At 45.1% G+C, this 13,831-nt stretch overlaps 1 protein-coding gene across 7 annotated transcripts in view; it reads left to right on the top strand.

Moving 5' to 3' along the window:
* The window catches only part of ncana (neurocan a), a 248,356-nt gene that overhangs the window by 48,153 nt on the left and 186,372 nt on the right, over positions 1–13,831 (top strand). For 6 of the 7 annotated variants that reach the window (XM_073931819.1, XM_073931821.1, XM_073931830.1 and 3 more), the window contains exon 2: positions 5,144–5,226. The exons of the other annotated variant lie outside the window; for it this stretch is intronic. The gene's annotated coding sequence lies outside the window, so the exon portion shown is untranslated. The remainder of the gene's footprint in view (positions 1–5,143; positions 5,227–13,831) is intronic. 7 annotated transcript variants of the gene reach the window in all.

Here is a 13,831-nt window from a genome sequence, read left to right as displayed (position 1 = left end):
AAGATTTTTAAGAGTTTTTAGAGAATGTTTAAAGTAACTGTGGAGAGGTAAGCATGATCGAATACCCAATAAAGGGGGAGAGCATGCTCAGAGCCCGGCGGCTAATCAGCAGGCCAATCCGAAATAATAAGCAACACCTGTTTATTCTAGTGATTGGACCGGAGAGACACCCGTCTTAAGGAGAACGGGAGGAACAGTCGGGAGAGAGAGAGAGCTGAACGACGGCCACACAGTGGGAGCTGGCCTTGACAGTGATACAGTATTAAAAATAAAAGAAATCTGTTATTTACCTCAACGCCGACCCTGTCTTCTTCTTCCCACACAAAGAACCTTGTTACAGTGGTGCCGAAATCCGGGGAAGAAGAAGAGACCTCGCCGCTAAGATGACCACTCCGTCAACCAGTCCGTTTGCAGAAGTGATCCAGGCGCTCGCGGTCCTCCACCGTGAACAACACCAGGAGATCCTGGACATACGAGCCGAGCAGGAGGAGCGCTTTAAGGTCCTTGTGGAGGCCCAGCGCGAGGACCGCGAGCTCGTCCGGAGCATGCTGAAGCAGGGGATCCAGCCCGGAGCAACATCAGCCACCCACCCTCCCATCACACTACACAAAATGGGGCCACAAGATGACCCGGAAGTCTTCTTAGACCTGTTTGAGAAGATGGCAGGAGCGTGTGGGTGGCCCCGGGCCGATTGGCCGGTGAGAGTCATCCCGCTGCTGTCGGGCGAAGCCCAGACCGCCGCACAGCAGCTACCGGCCGAGGATCTCCTGAATTATGCGCACCTGAAACGAGCCATACTTCAGCGGGCCGGCCGCAATCCGGAGGAACAACGCCAGCGCTTCCGGTCGCTGAAGCTGGAGGAGAGCGGTCGGCCCTTCATATTCGCCCAGCAGCTCCGTGACGCCTGCCGCAGATGGCTGGTGCAGGATGACCGGACCATCGATCAGATCGTCGACGCTGTGGTACTGGAACAGTTCATCGCCCGCCTTCCCTCCCGAACATCGGAGTGGGTCCAGTGCCACCGACCAGACGATCTGGAAACGGCCATCCAGCTGGCGGAGGATCACCTGGTAGCGAGGTCCAGGGTCGGCGAACTAACCTCTCTCTCTCTCTCTCCCCCTGTCCCTCCTCTTTCTCTCTCTCCTCCTATCCCCAGGCCCAGATCGAGGGGACCGCCCATACCGACTCCCAGGAGGCGGATCCCAGGCCCGGAGCCCCAGCGCAGCACGCATCGCTGGGGCACCTATCGGGATAGAGACGGGGAGGCACGTGGCATGGGCGGGCCTACAGCGATGACGGGTCTCTCTCCGGCCCAATCAGTTGGTCCTGCTGCCCTCGGGGGTATAACGGGAAGGTCTGGGCCGGCATGTTGGCATTGCGGGGGGGCGGATCATGCACCAGAGAACTGCTCCGTGATGGAGGTGGGTGCATTGGTCCGCCTGCCCGATGTGCCAGCAGTCGCCCCCGGTCGCGACGGGCTATACCGGATACCTGTGAGTATAAAAGGGGGTACATATCAAGCTTTGGTGGATTCGGGGTGTAATCAGACCTCCATCCACCAAAGCTTGCTTCAAGACCCGGCTTTGGATATGAGCCGCACGGTAAGGGTAAGGTGTGTACACGGGGATGTTATTCACTACCCGCTAACGGCAATAGATATTCAATTTCGGGGGAAAAAGCATAGAGTGGAGGTAGCGGTTAACCCGCACCTCAAACACCCGCTAATTCTGGGAACTAATTGGCCTGGATTCAATAGATTATTGGGAGTTTTATGTGCGGGTGTTTCTTGGAAGAAGAAATCGCCAGATAGGGGACGTGTCGCTCAGCTGGGGGAATCCCAAGCAGTGACGTCACGCGCTGACTCAGGGGAAGGGCTGGGAATTTCCCGGTGTAAAGACTTTCCCCTGGAGCAGTCGCGTGATGATACACTAAAACATGCACTCGAAAGAGTGCAAGTTATTGATGGGAAAATCCTCCAGCCTGATCGACCCCTCTCCTATCCGTATTTTGCGGTTATTAATGATAGGGTGTATCGAGTGACCCAAGACACTCAGACAAAAGAAGATACAACCCAGCTATTAGTACCAAAGAGCCGCCGGGAAATGCTTTTTCAGGCGGCTCATTCTAATCCTATGGCCGGACATTTAGGTCAGGCGGCCACACTAAATCGCCTCATGACCCGATTCTTTTGGCCGGGCATTCACGGTGACGTCAGCAGATGGTGCGCTGCGTGCAGTGAATGTCAGCTGGTAAATCCGCCGGCCACCCCAAAAGCGCCGTTGCGCCCTTTACCAATTATGGAGATCCCCTTCGAGAGAATTGGTATGGATCTCATCGGGCCATTAGAGCGATCCGCACGCGGGCATCGGTTTGCATTAGTTCTGGTGGATTATGCAACCCGCTACCCGGAAGCAGTCGCGCTCCGTAACATCTCAGCAAAGAGCGTTGCGGAGGCGCTGTTTCGCCTCATCTCCCGTGTGGGAATCCCCAAGGAGATTCTCACTGATCAAGGCACCGCGTTCATGTCACGCACGATGCGCGAGCTTTACGGATTATTGGGCATTAAATCTATTCGCACCAGCGTCTATCACCCACAAACAGACGGGCTGGTGGAAAGATTTAATCGCACGCTTAAATCAATGATCCGTAAATTCGTTCACGAGGACGCGAAAAATTGGGATAAGTGGTTGGAGCCCTTATTATTCGCTGTGCGGGAGGTTCCCCAAGCCTCCACGGGGTTTTCCCCCTTCGAGCTTCTCTATGGCAGACAGCCCAGAGGGGTTTTGGATGTTGTTAGAGAGGCTTGGGAGGACGAGCCTTCTAAAAGTAAAAATGAAATTCAATATATCCTGGACCTTAGAGCAAAACTCCACACACTGGGGCGGCTCTCTACAGAGAATTTGCTTAAGGCTCAGGATGACCAACGCCGGCGATATGATAAGGGCACTAAACTCCGTAAATTTTCACAGGGAGATAAAGTACTTGTACTGCTACCCACTTCCAGCTCTAAATTACTCGCCAAGTGGCAAGGGCCGTTTGTGGTCACACGACGAGTCAGTGATCTCGATTACGAGGTGGTTCGTTCGGACAGGGCTGACTCGCGTCAGATTTATCACATTAATCTGCTTAAGCAGTGGAGGGAGCCGGAGGACGTGGCGCTGGCTACGCTTGTTACTAACGAGGATGACCTGGGGCCGGAGAGCTCCGGCCGTGAACGGCCGAGCGCTCTGGTCACCGGGGGCGATCATCTCTCAGCGAGCCAGCTCCTCGACATCCGGCACCTCCAACGTGAATACTCGGACGTGTTTTCGCCCCTGCCCGGTCGTACCAACCTGATTCAGCACCATATCGAGACCGAACCGGGCGTGGTCGTTAGGACCCGGCCGTATCGCCTGCCTGAACACAAGAAAAAAGTGATTCAGGAAGAATTGAATAATATGCTGAAAATGGGAGTAGTAGAAGAATCCCACAGCGACTGGGCCAGCCCGATTGTCTTGGTACCTAAGACGGACGGCTCGGTCCGGTTCTGTGTGGATTATCGCAAGGTGAATGCTGTGTCGAAATTCGACGCTTATCCAATGCCGCGTATTGACGAGTTGCTCGACCGGTTAGGTGCTGCTCGATATTACTCGACATTGGATTTAACGAAGGGCTATTGGCAGATCCCCTTATCTCCAATATCCCGCGAAAAAACAGCCTTCACTACGCCGTTTGGATTGCACCAATTTGTGACGCTTCCGTTCGGGCTGTTCGGGGCGCCGGCGACGTTCCAGCGCCTGATGGACAAAATACTCGGCCCTCACGCAGCATATGCCGCTGCTTATTTAGACGACATCATCATTTACAGTAATGATTGGCAGCGGCATATGCAACATCTGAGGGCGGTATTGTCGGCGCTGAGACGGGCCGGGCTCACGGCCAACCCACGGAAGTGCGCAATTGGGCGAGTGGAGGTAAGGTATCTGGGCTTCCACTTAGGTCACGGGCAGGTGCAGCCCCAAATTGATAAGACTGCAGCCATTGCAACCTGTCCGAGACCCAAGACCAAAAAGGAGGTGAGACAGTTTTTGGGACTGGCAGGATATTATAGGCGGTTTGTCCCTAATTATTCGGCCCTTGTCAGCCCATTGACTGATCTCACTAAAAAGGAGGGACCGGATACCGTCCAATGGTCGGAGCAGTGCCAACAGGCCTTCTCAAAGGTAAAATCTATACTTTGTGGGGGGCCGCTATTGCACGCTCCTGATTTTGCTCTCCCCTTTATTTTACAGACGGACGCGTCCGATCGGGGTCTGGGGGCGGTTCTCTCCCAGGAGGTGGCAGGAGTGGAGCGGCCGGTGCTGTACATTAGCCGCAAGCTAAGTAAAAGTGAGGCTAAGTACAGCACCATAGAGAAGGAATGTTTGGCGATCAGGTGGGCCGTTCTTACTCTTCGCTATTACCTCCTGGGTAGGGAATTCGTCCTCTGTTCAGATCATGCTCCTCTCCAGTGGCTCCACCGTATGAAGGATACCAACGCGCGGATCACCCGTTGGTATCTAGCATTACAGCCTTTTAAATTCAAGGTGATCCACAGACCGGGGGCGCAGATGGCTGTAGCCGACTTCCTCTCCAGGGCGGGGGGGGGGAGGGCTGCAGGCCGGACGGCTCCCCGGCCTGAGGCGGGCGGTGGGGGTATGTGGAGAGGTAAGCATGATCGAATACCCAATAAAGGGGGAGAGCATGCTCAGAGCCCGGCGGCTAATCAGCAGGCCAATCCGAAATAATAAGCAACACCTGTTTATTCTAGTGATTGGACCGGAGAGACACCCGTCTTAAGGAGAACGGGAGGAACAGTCGGGAGAGAGAGAGAGCTGAACGACGGCCACACAGTGTGAGCTGGCCTTGACAGTGATACAGTATTAAAAATAAAAGAAATCTGTTATTTACCTCAACGCCGACCCTGTCTTCTTCTTCCCACACAAAGAACCTTGTTACAGTAACTTTTTGTCTGAACACTTGAATCCCTGAGCTGTGACCCACAAAACCCACATCTGAATGTGTCCAGGACAGCGACCAAACTGCATTTTAATCAGTCTGGAGCTAAAAAAGCCAAAAACTAAGCCAAATGTTAATGAGGTTTTAATTTGGGTGTCATTTGCAGATCTGATGGCTTGGAGGACGAAGGCCAGCGGAAACACGGCTGTTTGGAGAAGCACAATGAATGAAGGAACAGAGAGGAAAGTGGTACTCTCTTATAAATTGCTGTATTTTGTATATTTATGTTTTTACTGGCCAGATTATAAGAGGTTTATAAAGTCATCACTAGTACTATTGCTCATCAGTAAACCTTGCTTAAAGAAAAGCAAGCATGTATTTGAACTACATATACATTACAGATGCTAAAGTGCTTCAGGAGAAGCACTTTAGCATCTAGACCAGCAGCCTGTAAGTACATTTAAGACTTGTTTCAGTTGTTGTGTATGGTTTGAGGACTTGTTTTCAGCTGTTTGTGTAAAGTTGTAGGACATTTAAACTTGCTTTCAGTTGTGTATAATACTAGAAGTGTTTAGCCACTGTTTCCTTGGTTACTATAAGAGCTTGTGTAGCGAACGCAGATGCGGTTTCGCGTCGTCCGCCTCAGTTTCGGCCCTTGTTTTGACTCTCGAGGCGTGTCCAGCTGAATTCAATCAGCTAGTGCTTTGGGGTTATATAAACAACTAGTTAACCGCGGCAGCGGTCGCGGCAGCCTCGTGTGAAGACCGCCTCGTGTGAAGACCGACGAGTGTAAAGACCATCGACTCTACCTGCGCGACTCAAGACCGACGAGTGTAAAGACCATCAACTCTACCTGCGCGACTCAAGACCGACGAGTGTAAAGACCATCGACTCTACCTGCGCGACTCCACCGAGCAAAGACATCGACAAAGCACTCAAGTACTTTACTTTTTTTTTTTTTTTTTACTTTATCTTTTGTTGTCAGTGCACTTTTATTATGTGTTTTCTAATTCCTGTTGTTACTAACACTCGCAAAACACGGGAGGTACGCTGCAGGCTTAATCCTCACAACCTTCGTTATATACATGTATCTACTATTTCACAACTCTCTCTCTCTGTGGGCCTCTGGAATTGTCAATCAGCTGTTAACAAGGCAGATTTTATTACCTCCATAGCTACATATTCTGACTATAATCTCATGGCTCTAACTGAGACCTGGTTGAGGCCGGAGGACACTGCTACACATGCTACTCTTTCTGCTAATTTCTCTTTTTCCCACACTCCTCGTCAGTCAGGGAGAGGGGGTGGGACTGGACTACTAATTTCCAAAGAATGGAAATTTACTCTGATACCGTCCCTGCCAACAATCAGCTCCTTTGAATTCCATGCAGTCACCATTATCCACCCCTTCTACATAAATGTGGTTGTCATCTACCGCCCACCAGGTAAATTAGGTCACTTCTTAGATGAACTGGATGTTCTCCTCTCATCTTTTTCTGATTTTGACACTCCCTTATTGGTGCTAGGTGACTTCAACATTTACGTTGACAAACCGCAAGCTGCAGACTTTCAGACTCTGCTTGCCTCTTTTGACCTAAAAAGAGCACCTACTTCTGCTACCCACAAATCAGGTAATCAGCTAGACCTTATTTACACACGACACTGCTTCACTGATCAAACAATAGTAACTCCACTACAAATATCCGATCATTTCCTTCTGTCTCTCAACATCCACATTACTCCTGAGCCACCACACACTCCAACACTGGTTACCTTTCGCAGAAACCTACGATCTCTCTCACCCAATAGACTATCCACCATTGTTTCAGACTCTCTTCCTCCATCTTGCAAACTCTCTACACTTGATTCGAACAGTGCCACTGATACACTCTGCTCCACACTAGCATCATGTCTAGACCGATTATGTCCACTTGCATCCAGGCCAGCCCGTGCCAGTCCTCCTGCACCCTGGCTCTCAGATGCTCTCCGTGAGCATCGCTCAAAACTTCGGGCTGCAGAGAGAATTTGGCGGAAAACTAAAAATCCTGCACAGCTCTTAACATACCAAACTCTTCTGTCCTCTTTCTCAGCTGAGGTTACTTCTGCAAAGCAGACGTATTACCGTCTGAAAATCAACAATGCCACTAATCCTTGCCTATTTTTTAAAACATTTTCCTCCCTCCTCTATCCTCCTCCTCCCCCCGCATCCTCCACACTTACTGCTGATGACTTTGCTACATTCTTTTGCACCAAAACTGCAAAAATCAGTGCTCAATTTGCTGCACCTACAACAAACACGCAAGGTACACCACCAACACCACACACACTCACCTCTTTTTCTCAGCTCTCTGAGTCTGAGGTGTCCAAACTCGTGCTATCTAGCCATGCAACCACCTGTCCACTCGATCCCATTCCCTCTCATCTCTTGCAAGCCATCTCTCCTGCAGTCATACCAACACTGACTCACATAATTAACACATCTCTTGACTGTGGTTTATTCCCCACTTCATTTAAGCAGGCTAGGGTAACCCCACTGCTAAAGAAACCCAACCTGGACCATACGCTACTTGAAAACTACAGACCAGTATCCCTGCTTCCATTCATGGCCAAGATTCTGGAGAAAGTAGTGTTCAATCAAGTCCTGGACTTTCTTACTCAAAACAATCTCATGGACAACAAGCAATCCGGCTTTAAGAAAGGCCACTCAACTGAGACTGCCCTGCTCTCGGTCGTGGAGGATCTCAGACTGGCTAAAGCAGACTCTAAATCATCAGTCCTCATTTTGCTGGACTTGTCAGCTGCTTTTGACACTGTCAACCACCAGATCCTGCTATCTACGCTCGAGTCACTGGGCGTTGCGGGCACTGTTATACAATGGTTCAGATCTTACCTCACTGACAGGTCATTCAGTGTGTCTTGGAGGGGAGAGGTGTCCAACCTACAGCATCTAAACACTGGGGTACCTCAAGGCTCTGTTCTTGGGCCACTTCTCTTCTCCATCTACACATCATCTCTAGGACCAGTCATCCAGAGACATGGATTCTCCTACCACTGCTATGCTGATGACACCCAGCTATACCTCTCTTTTCATCCTGATGATCCCTCGGTTCCAGTTCGTATCTCAGCCTGCCTGTTGGATATTTCACACTGGATGAAAGATCATCATCATCTCCAGCTGAACCTCGCTAAAACGGAAATGCTTGTAGTTTCTGCCAACTCGACTCTACATCATAACTTTTCAATCTAGATTGATGGGGTAAACATTACTGCATCCAAAATGGTGAAAAGCCTTGGAGTAACAATTGATGACCAACTAAACTTCTCTGACCACATTTCTAGAACTGCTCGATCGTGCAGATTCACACCTATAACATCAGAAAGATCCGACCCTTCTTATCTGAACATGCAGCTCAACTCCTTGTTCAAGCTCTTGTTCTCTCCAAACTGGATTACTGCAACTCTCTACTAGCTGGGCTTCCAGCTAACTCTATCAAGCCTCTTCAACTGCTCCAGAACGCAGCAGCACGAGTGGTCTTCAATGAACCTAAAAGAGCACATGTCACTCCGCTGCTCATCCGTTTGCACTGGCTGCCAGTTGCTGCTCGCATCAAATTCAAAGCTCTGATGTTTGCCTACAAAGTGACTTCTGGCCTTGCTCCTTATCTGCTCTCACTTCTGCAGATGTATGTGCCCTCCAGAAACTTGCGTTCTGTGAATGAACGTCGCCTCGTGGTTCCATCCCAAAGAGGGAAGAAATCACTTTCGCGAACGCTCACGCTCAATCTGCCCAGTTGGTGGAATGAACCCCCTAACTACATCAGAACAGCAGAGTCACTCGCTACTTTCAAGAAACGCCTAAAAACTCAACTATTTACTCTCCACTACACTTCCTAATCTGTAATTGCCTCTCTGAATATCACACTAACTGTACCAAAAAAAAAAAAATTACTAATACTTCCCTTCTTAGACTTTTTACAGACCTGAAACTTGCCTATGGCACTTATTCATTGTTGCTCTTAGTTGTGTAAATTGCTTCCTTGTCCTCATTTGTAAGTCGCTTTGGATAAAAGCGTCTGCTAAATGACAATGTAAATGTAAATGTACAGTTACCATACTACCGGGGTTTCCAAAGTGTGAGGCGCGCCTCCCCTGGGGGGCGCCAGAGCATGTCAGGGGAGGCGCGAGAAAAAATATTATATAATAAAAATATAATTATTAAGTTTAATTATTATATGTATTTTTTATTATATTTAAATGTTTTAATTAAACAAAGCTAAAAAAAAAATAATACGTCTAAAATAAGAAAACCTTTTTTACCCAGAAGGCCATAGCTGTGAATTCACTTCTGTTTGGCAAGCCCGCCAATACAGGTATATGCCTGCTAATACAATGGATCGGTTTCTGAGACCCCCCGATTCAAAGCCCTCAAGTTCAGGGCTTAAACCCAAAAGAGGACGATATGATGATCAGTATTTGAGTTTGAAAAACCCTGCTATACTATATATGTGAAGTACAGTTTTCACATGAAGAAATCTGATTTTTGTATTGTTACTAATACACTGAAGGTTATAACTAAAAAAGACCACATTTTTATAGTTATCGTCATTAAATATAAATGGACTTTGTCGATACATTTTTGCAGATTTGCTATTGCTTGTTCCATATTTTAAGTGTGTGATTTTTAATTGTATGAATTTCATTTATTAAACAGTGTAATATTAGATATTATTATAGTTTATATAATAGTTTAATAGTTTTCTTCATTCTTTATTTCTTCATTTTCTTAACCTCATTATAAAACCTATGAAAAAAAATATTTTAACTTTGTAATGTATTTAGTTGGTAAGTTAGGTAACATGTCAACGTTAAAATAGTAAAATATATATATATTTTAATATAGTCTATAGCAGGGGTCACCAAACTTGTTCCTGGAGGGCCGGTGTCCTGCAAATTTTAGCTTCAACCCTAATCAAACACACCTGAACAAGCTAATCAAAGTCTTACTAGGTATACTTGAAACATCCAGGCAGGTGTGTTGAGGCAAGTTGGAGCTAAACCCTGCAGGGCACCGGAGCTCCAGGACCGAGATTGGTGACCCCTGCTCTATAGTTTTATTTCTATAGTATTATTTTATTCAATTATAATTTTTTTTTAGGTATCAAAAATGGCTTTAATAGTTTTTGAGTGATTAATTATTGAGATTTTAGCAATACTGAGATTTTAATTATTGCAGAAAAAAACACATACATAAATACAAAATATGCCAAAATTAAAAGCAATTCAAAACGTATTCAACAGAACTCATTCATTTTCTTTTCAGCTTAGTTCCTTTATTAATCTGGGGCTTCCACAACGGAATGAACCACCAACCTATCCAGCAAATGTTTTGCCCCCTCCCCCCCCCCCCCCCCCCCACCCCCACCCCCACATCCCCCGTCGTTTCGACGCCCCTGGACGTAGAGTATATTCTGTCAGAAATTATGTTTGCTGTTTGTTCAAACTACTTATTTAAAATGAGCTGAAACAACACAATTCTTGAGTTTTTTACTCAAAGGTCCCATGAAGTGCTTTAAATTGTGCTTTATTGATGTTAATGATGTAATGTAATCTCAACTGAAACACAAAAGGCGGGGCATATAGTAGCTCCTCCCCTTTTTAAATAAACAGCCAACAGCTCTGCAATGAGAGTGGTTAAGCTCAAGCGCATCAAATAAGCAGCAAATGAGTAGGAGGCGAGGCATGTCAGATACTAGAGAGCATGTGATTGATCAAAAGATGACCAATTTGATGAGAAACTGAAGTATGTAACTGCAAAAAAAAAATCCTTGATTCATTTAGGCTAGGGGTGTCCACACGGTTCTGGAGGGCTGGTGTCCTAGAGAGTTTAGCTCCAACCCTAATCAAGCACACCTGAACAAGCTAATCAAGCTCTTACTAGATATACTAGAAACTTCCAGGCAGGTGGGTTGGGAGCAAGTTGGAGCTACACTCAGCAGGACACCGGCCCTCCAGGATTGAATTTGGACACCCCTGATTTAGGCAGAAGTGGCAGACTGTAAGCTTTGGATGTCTATATCAGGTTTATATCTTCTAAATGTGAATTTAGTCACAGATTTTCAGCACACTATAGCTTATAGATGTCCTAAAATCTAACTCTGATAGTGAAATTAAAAAAACTTCTCGTTCAATCCACTTGAATTTGTAATATCTAATAAGCTAACTTAATTCCTTCATGCTGTCCCAACTTTAATGGATTGTGTGGAATCCAGCATTTTTTACTGAGTGTCTGTGCTCATTACAGCCGAGTGTTTAACTGACTCAGAGAGCCGCACATGCTCAATTAGACTCTGAAGTGCTGAACTGTTTAGTATTCGTGTCATGAAGGGTCCTGATGGGGGTCGCTTTCAATTCAGGCTCCGTGTGGACAGCTGCGCCTCTCAGTCACATGACCATCTTCATCATCATCATCATCATGTAGTTAAATAGAACCAGAGCCGCTTTACACTGAATAAACCCACATCTGTTCATTTAATGCATGCATTTAAAGCTACAAGGCCCGAAAGAGCTGATTTCATTCTTTGGAACTGCATTTCACCAGTTCACACTTGCAAATGTTTGAGTTAAAGTGGATCTCTCATGCAAAAATCAATTTTTTATAAGGGGATTAAAGACTTGTGTGACAGCAGTGTGTGAATATAAGCAGCTTCTAATGGTAAAAATTGTAATAATATTATTGCTTATAATCAGACTTGATCAAAACAGTCTGATTTTATACAGATTATACAGTCTGTATATAGTCTACAGTCTGATTTACCAGTCTACAGTCAGCTATGTGTCATCAGAGGGGGAAAGCCCCGCCCACTAGTGATTATCTTTCCCTCATTGTTTTAGGATCTGTCACCAGGGGTGGACTGGCCATAGGGTCTGACAGTTTACCGTGATTATGGCCCGCTCACCCCCCCTACTTTTTCTAAACACAGCGCCTGACCTTCAATAACTTTTCCCGGGTGAAAATGCTGCCCCAGTCTGCCCCTATCTGTCACTATGCTGATGCACAGGCATTTGTACCCCATCCCTGTTTTGAAAGAGTGCACAGTTTCATTTGTTTCATTTGAATTTAAAGCAACTTACTAAAACAGCACAATTGTTTTGACATAATGTGTTATATATTTATTGTGATGCACACATACATAGAAACAAAACTATACAAAACAATTTTGTTACATAGATATTTAAATTTATATATCATTTATATCATACACATATATTTTAGATCTAAATATAAATAAACATAAAATAGTTCTCGTGTGTGTGTGTATATGTGTGTATGTATATGTATATATATATATATATATATATATATATGTATGTATGTGTATATGTATGTATGTGTATATGTATGTATGTGTATATGTATGTATGTGTATGTATGTATGTATGTGTATGTATGTATGTATGTGTATATGTATGTATGTATGTATGTATGTATGTATGTATGTATGTATGTATATATGTATATATGTGTGTGTGTGTGTGTGTGTGTGTGTGTGTGTGTGTGTGTGTGTGTGTGTGTGTGTGTGTGTGTGTGTGTGTGTGTGTGTGTGTGTATATATGTGTGTATATATATATATATATATATATATATATATATATATATATATACATATATATATATATATATATATATATATATATATATATATATATATATATATATATACATATATATTAGTGCTGTCAATCGATTTAAAAAAATGAACTATTTAATCACACTTTTTTTTTTATTAATCGCGATTAATCATTTAAAAGACTGAAACTTGTAATTTTGGCTATTCAAATGTAAAATTAATGTAAACGCAAAACAAAAACTATTTAAATTCAAAATATAATTGTTAGAATTTAATAATTTGAATTGTTTAACTTGTAACACAGATTTCTTCATGTAAACAACACACCCACAATAAACCATCAAGATCCTGGCCTGACAGCCATATTTATTACTGAAATTAAAACACAGGCATGTTAATGACATTTGATCTTCAAAGCAATCAATACCAATAAAGAAAACATTGATTTCAATGTTTGATTCCAAGTGTACTGCAAAAAAAAAAAAGCCAAAATACAGGAATTACAGATATGGAATTTGGAAAATAATAATAATAATAATAATAATAAAGTATTGAATACAAACAATTGTACTCATTGTGAAGTTGTATTGCTGTGGGTTGAGAACATTAATTATAAAGTAGAAAAATTTTGCACGTGCGCACACAGGGCAGGGCCGTGCACAGGGGGTGGCCCGGTGGCTAGAGCCACTGCCCCTCTGCCCTCATTGGCTTAGGTGCCCCTCTCAGGAGGCACATGCTCATCACTTTGCGATTGCGTTGCAGCACCTGCTCCTGTAAGGGTCTGTGCACGGGCTTGACAGACACACACAGACAGACACACACACACATAACACCCGCAGGACTGCGCAGGGAACGACTCCCTTCAGATTCAACACGCATGATTGCGTTCATCAAATTTGCTTAAACTAAGCGCTCTTAAGTATGGCTGTATTTCACAAGGATTCTGACACAACAACACAAAGCATACGCTTTCATTGCGTTTAAGGAGGAAACACGTCAAACATAATGAAACAATGGAGGGCGCATGCTGAAAGGCAGAGGAATGTCTTTGACAGCTCGCGACTTCATCTGGCACTTTCTAAATACATTTACATGGACACCAATACTCAGATTTTAATATGATTAAGATATTACTCTTCTTAAAAGTCTACCATGTACGCAGCGATACCTTAAAGGACCACCGAGTCACGAAATGTGGAGGTTTTTCTTTCTGTTCGCCTTGCGGT

This window comes from Danio rerio, chromosome 2 (genome assembly GCF_049306965.1).
Source record: "Danio rerio strain Tuebingen ecotype United States chromosome 2, GRCz12tu, whole genome shotgun sequence".
In the NCBI taxonomy this organism is placed as follows: domain Eukaryota; kingdom Metazoa; phylum Chordata; class Actinopteri; order Cypriniformes; family Danionidae; genus Danio; species Danio rerio.
This window is presented reverse-complemented; position numbering and strand designations above follow the sequence as displayed.